Raw genomic sequence first — 6,535 nt, forward strand, 5'->3', positions numbered from 1 at the left:
ACATTGGTGTATGCATGTGCTTGGCTCATGTGGCAGAGGCGGTGCCACTGAACCGTCCTCAACCCGGGACGCCACGCCCCAAGCAGCGGCAACAAGTGGTGCCGAAACCCGGGAACAATCCGGGAAGCGGGAATCGCCTGGGCGAGTGGACGGTGGCTGGAGCAGCAGGACTGTCTCCGGCAGGGAGGACGCTCCCAGAGGACCAGCAAGAGGGAAGGGTCTCCTGCTGGCATTCGGCAAAGGAGGAGGGCTCGCGCCAGGAGCGGCGAAGGAGGAAGGCTCGCGCCTAGGACCGACAAAGGAGGAAGGCTCACGCCGGGGCGGCGAAGGAGGAAGTCTCGTGCCAGAAAATTGGCGAAGGAGGAGGGCTCACATTGCAGCCAGCGGAAGAGGAGGTCTCGCGTCGCGATTCGGCGAAGGAGGAAGTCTCGCACCAGGACCTGGTGAAGGAGGAAGTCTCGCGTCGATAGCCAGTGGTGGAGAGGATGGAGCCCCTTGCTAAGGTCATTTTTAAAATTCACAGAGACTGGGGCATAGATTGTGAGCCAGGAGATTTTGTCCTCGCAGTGTCAAGGCTCCTGTGCGCTGGGGTAATCAGGCATCCGGAGGATATCTTCCGCCCGGAAGCATGGGATAATTTTACTGGGGCCCTAGAGGAGGAGGCTCTGTCCTCAGGCTCGGGGCAGAGTCTAAAATCATGGGGCAGGGTCATGCGGGCACTGAAAAAAGCTTGGCCAGTCCAGCGGGAGCAGGGAAAGTGGAAGGCCACCCAGGACTGCTTGTGGGAGGGACCCCGGCAGGGTGTGGACGATCGTGGGTCCGCTGAGTGTGGGGATTCGCAGCCGTGGGAGTGCTCTTCGCAGCTCCCGAGCCCAGGCACCCCATCTACGGGGAAAAAGCTGTCATTTTGGGACGGGCTGCTAAAGGAAGCGGGGAACGCGGACGTTGGTTCAGAGGCACGGGGTGTGGCCGTTGGTTCAGAGGTGCAGAGCGTGGCCGTTAGTTTAGAGGTGCGGGGTGCGGCCGTTAGTTTGGAGGCGCAGAGCGCGGCCGTTAGTTCAGAGGCGTGGAGCCCTGCCGTTATCTCAGGGCCGCAGGGCCCCGCCGTTAGCTGGGAGGCGGGGGGCACCACCATTGATTCGGACTCTGAGGGAGCCTGGACGGGGCCTTCGCCTCATGTGCCGCAGGGTGACGAGCCCCAGAGGGAGGGGGTCACCATGGCGACCCGCAGCCGGCGGGGCTGTTGAGGCGGCGCGCCGGGGGTTGAGCTGCCGGGCTCCCAACTGGACACGGCCAACAGCCGCCGCCTCCAGCGGCCGCGCTTACACAGGGCCGGCGGGCACCCTGGGCGGCACGGGGCGGCCGGACCCTTCCGTGGGCTGGTGGCGAGCGGAGCCGGGCAGCGCGGTACCGACGTCAGGGCGATGCATCGCACCGGAGAGAAGAGCCGTGCGGGGCGGCAGGAGTCCTGCCTCGCCGCCCTCCACAGCAGCGGCGGCTGGGCCGTGCTGGGAGTGCTGACAGAGAACGGGCAGCAGCAGCAGCGGCCCGGCGGTCAGGGTGCTGCTGTTATCAGGTGCTTTTCTGGCTTTGAAAACACCATCACTTCATGTAGAAAAAATGAAGTGCCCTACTGCATCATCAGTGCTGCATCAAAGCAAGGTTTTGCTATCTACATAGATGATTCAGAAGATAAAGAAAACTACAGCTGCCAAGTGTCTGAAGAGCTGGAATTAAGCCACTGTGAACTGGATACCAGTGCAATGATATCTAGTATTCATCGGCGGCTGGATCTGAGTTCAGGCTCTCCTATGGTAGTGGAAGATGTTGTAACTCTGGCTGTGGGAGAGTATGCAGAAGACATTTAGTACCTCTCAGTACCTCCGAGAGGCAGAAGTAAGATTTAGGCCCAAGCCCTACTACATGAAGAAGCAGCCAGATATCACAACAGGAATGCGTGCTATCCTGGTAGACTGGCTGGAGGAAGTAGGGGAAGAGTATAAACTTTGGACAGAGACTTTGTACTTGGCAGTGAACTTCCTGGAGAGGTTTCTTTCCTGCATGTCTGGTCTCAGAGGGAAGTTACAGCAGCAATTCTTCTGGCTGCAAAGTATGAAGAGATACACCCACCAGATGTGGATGAATTTGTCTATATAACAGATGATACCTACACAAAGAAGCAGCTGCTAAGAATGGAACACTTGCTTCTCAGAGTGCTGGGTTTTGACCTAACAGCCCCAACCATCAACCAGTTCCTCCTTCACTATGTTCAGAGACGTGGAATGTGTATGAGGACAGAGAACTTTGCAAGGTATCTTGCAGAGCTGAGTCTCCTTCAAGTTGATCCTCTTCTGGAGTACCTTCCTTCACAAATTGCTGCAGCAGCCTACTGTTTAGCAAACTATACAGTGAATAGATCTTTCTGGCCAGAAGAACACCTTAACATTGTGACACTGGGCCACCCGAGCACTTGAGGAAGGCCCACAGGTCATAATTAAAAATGAACTAGGGGAATGGGAACAGGGTTGGAGACTGGTACTCACAGGGCGAAGGTACGCAGCCGTCAAGAAAAATAGTAAAATCAAATGGTGCCTGCTTAAGTCAATAAAACCATACCTTCAGGGCAAAAACTAATGAAATTTGTAAAGTTTGTTTTGCAGGACTGAATCCTCAGACACCCCCGCGGTCGCAGACTCTGGGAAAATAATTCGGTCCTAGGAGGTCAACTAAAAAAAAACCCAAAAACTGAGGAGGTCCTACAAAGATATTCAAAGACAGGGTTCAGTCAGCCCCATGAATGATCGCCTTACATTTTAAGCAAGTTTGTGTTGTTTTTTTTTAGAAAAAAACAGTTATAGTTAGCTTTTTGTTTGTCAAACATTTTCAGTTACACGTTTATTGCAGTTGTGTTATGGTGTTCAAGTTAATTGCATTTTGCCAGTTACACATGTTTCCTACTTGTCAGTTTTGCTTTATGTTTTTAACTGGTCATAAAAGGGGGCGGAAATGTGGGGAAATACCGTGAGGTCTCGAGATATCGCGAGGTCATGCAGAACCCCTTCCCTTTTACCGTTAACTGACCATTACCCCCTGTTATAAAAGACCCTGCCTAACCGTTAATAAATGCCAGTTACTGTCCACCACATCAGTGTATGCATGTGCTTGGCCCATGTGGCAGAGGCGGTGCCACTGAACCGTCCTCGACCCGGGACGCCACGCCCCAAGCAGCGGCAACACTCTTGGTTTAAGAACTGCCTGGATGGCCAGGCCCAGAGAGTGGTGATGAATGGTGTTGCATCAAGTTGGTTGCCAGTCACCAGTGGTGTCCCCTAGAAATCTGTGTTGGGCTCAGTCCTGCTTAATATCCTTATTTTTGATATGGGTGAGAGGATTGAGTCTACCAGATGACACCAAGTTGGGTGCCAGTGTCAATCTGCTGGAGGCTAGGAGGGCTCTGCAGAATGACCTCAACAGGCTGGATAGATGGGCTGAATCCAACAAGATGATGTTTAACAAGACCAGGCGCTGGGTCCTGCACTTTGGCCACCACAGTCCCCTACAGCACTACAGGTTGTGGATAGAATGGCTGGACAGCAGCCAAGCAGAATGGAACCTGGGGCTACAGATTGATGGCAGAATGAACATTAGCTAGCAGTGTCCTTGCGTGGCCAAAAAATGGCATCCTGGCCTGTATCAAGAATAGTGTGGTCAGCAGGACCAGGGAAGTCAATCTTCTTAAATTGGCACTGGTTAGGCCACAACTTGAGTACTGTGCCCAGTTCTGGACACCCCAGTTTGGGAAGGATGTTGAGATGCTGCAGCATGTCCAGAGAACGGTCAAGAAAGCTGATGAAGGGTCTAGAACACAAGAGTCTAGAACATGAAGGGAGGTCATGTTCCTGTGAGGAGCAGCTAAGGGAGCTGGAGAAAAAGAGGCTTATGTAGAACTCATCACTCACTACAACTCCTTGAAAGGAGGGTGTAGCCAGGTGGGGGTTGATCTTTTCTCCCAGGCAACCAGCGACAGGACAAGAGAACCCAGTCTTAGTCTGTGCCAGGGGCGATTTAGGACATTTAGAAAGATGTTCTTCACAGGAAGAGTGACTGGTCACTGGAATAGGTTGCTCAGGGAGGTGGTGGAGTCACCATGCCTAGAGGGGCTTAAGAAAAGACAGGATGTGATATTTAGTGCCATGATCTTCTTGACAAGGTGCTGTTAGGTTATAGGTTGGACTTGATGATCTCAAAGTTTTTTTTCCAGCCTAGTTGATTCTGTGATTCTGGGATTTGAGATGAGTATTTTTAGATGCATTGTAAAGCAAAAGGGCCTTCCTGTGAACAAACCAGAAGGGACAGGAAACTGGAGAGTAAATATTTTCAATGAAATTCACTTAGTCTTATATTTGCCTTCATACTAGAACATGGACAGCTAATAGTGCTTTTTGTGGTCTTGGGGAGATTCTCTATCATGCCATGTCCTACCATGAAGCTGAGGTATGAATCCTAATTTTCCGTAAGGTTTTGGGTGGTAGCTTGGGAGATCTCAGACTAAACAAAGGCATTGAAATTCTGAAGCATAATTACCATGTAGCAGAAATTTTCATTGTCTGTTTTCTGTAAATTAAAAGGACTATAAATTGACAGTATTGTACCCTTAAAGAATAGATGAGTTAGAATTACATTATTTCTTAAAGACCAGGGAAATGCTGGGCATTTCTCTGATGTACATCCATGATGCTTCTTATAGAAGTAAAAAAATGAATTATCCTCAAAAGCTGTACAGATGCTTCTCAAATGGGAGTTCTGGTATGTTTGAAGAGCAGTTTTTCAGCATTCTGAAGATTTGAAGAACTGTAAAAATATCAGTGTTGTAGCCTGTGTTTGTTGGAACTTTAAACCTAAGAGTGTCTGCCTTGCTAAAACTTCATTACACTATCTGCATAAGTTAGGAAGTCCAAGAGAAACCCATCCATTTATTTCAGCCAAAATGCCACCTTGGTGCTTTGTTTAGCACTCTGAATATGCTCTGGTCAAAGGATTGGATTGATGTTCCTGGGGAATTTGAGTGACAAAGTAAACTGGTAATGTTTCTCAAGAGTGAGTGTTTTACAGAGTTATTCTTATTTTATAACACTGTGATTACAGATTCAGTCTTGTTTTGGATTTTTGAAGCCGTTAATAGTGTATAGCTCTGGCTGGGGTAAAAACCAATTCAGTGTTGCTGCTTTAGTCTTCTTTCAATGCTTTAAATTTCTTTCTCTGATTATATTTTTACTTTCAAAAAAACTGTCTCCTCCTTGAAGATTTTATCTTGTGCTTTCCTTTTCCACTGCAACTTCATTGAGACACATAGGCACAAGGCAGGTGTTATCAAATTATCCTTTGGGGAGATGAGTCTAAATCCATAACGTTGGAGTTCTGTAGATGTAGATTTTCTCACACAAGCTTCAAGGTAGGCTGAAATTCAAAGGTTTATTGAGAGTGCTTTGTTCTTGCTGTATTGAATTTTTGGCAACATGTGAGCTTTTAACAAGAGCTAAAAGGCCTTGTCTTTACTACTTTGAGTGATGCCATCCTTGGTAAAACTGCTTTTAAGTTTAACTTTGAACAGGTGTTATGAAAAAATTTCCCTGAAACATTAATTTCTGTAAAAGTAGTTAACCAGAAGAGTATTTTTTTTTTCAGGTGCAGATTGTTGTGTGCACAGTAGTAAACTGCAGAAATAATAAAAAAATATTATTTATTCATTATTACAGGGACACATTGAGAAAGTTATCATGATATTTAGTGCTTTGGACTGGAAAGTCTGATCTTAAGTTTCAGTACCAGCAGTTTCTGGCTTGCTGCCATGAGCAGCAGGCTCTGAGGAGGGTACAACCAGCTTTTAAGGAGCTTATTTTTGTTTTCTTGGCAACAAATTTTGTATGTTAACAGTACTAGAAATTATTCAAATTGAGATCTCAGATGTGGACTACATAAGAAGAAATGATGAGTGAGAATCTGGTTAAATATCAAATCAGTATCATAGAGAGCTGAGAAGAAAAGAAAAAATTAACCCCATGTGTGTTTCTACACATGGCCACCTGTAAAAGGGTTCTGGAACAGGAAAAGAAGAGGAGGTTCCATAGAACATTGTGTCAGTATTGTGTCAAACTGCATTAACTGTAGTTCCCTGGAGGAGTATGGGGACATGTAGGTTAATACAGCAACGAAGAAATAGCAGGATGTTTCATGGCAGCTTTACTTAATTTAGATTAATTTTTAGTAGATTGAAGTGTTCCTGTCTTTTCTCCCATATACTGTGTAAGTCAATGTTGTATTTAGGTATTGCAAATGGTTAAAATCTTTTTCTAGTGTCCTGGCTTTTACATCTTCTTTTACCTAGTGCATGTAGTCTGATCTGGTCTGAGCTGGATATTATATTTAGTTGTCTGGAGTTCTACTAAACCTCACTTGATGCCCCAAGTGCTCTGAATAGGGAGCAGTGCTACAGGGGATTGGAAATCTCAGTGAAAGTTTTAAGAGTTGGAATTTT

The 6,535-nt window shown here is 47.3% G+C and overlaps 1 pseudogene; it reads left to right on the forward strand.

Moving 5' to 3' along the window:
• Positions 1-1,424: 1,424 nt before the first annotated feature.
• LOC136555206 (cyclin-A1 pseudogene) lies at positions 1,425-2,512 on the forward strand (annotated as a pseudogene).
• The last annotated feature ends 4,023 nt before the right edge of the window (positions 2,513-6,535 follow it).

This window comes from Molothrus aeneus, chromosome 3 (assembly GCF_037042795.1).
Source record: "Molothrus aeneus isolate 106 chromosome 3, BPBGC_Maene_1.0, whole genome shotgun sequence".
In the NCBI taxonomy this organism is placed as follows: domain Eukaryota; kingdom Metazoa; phylum Chordata; class Aves; order Passeriformes; family Icteridae; genus Molothrus; species Molothrus aeneus.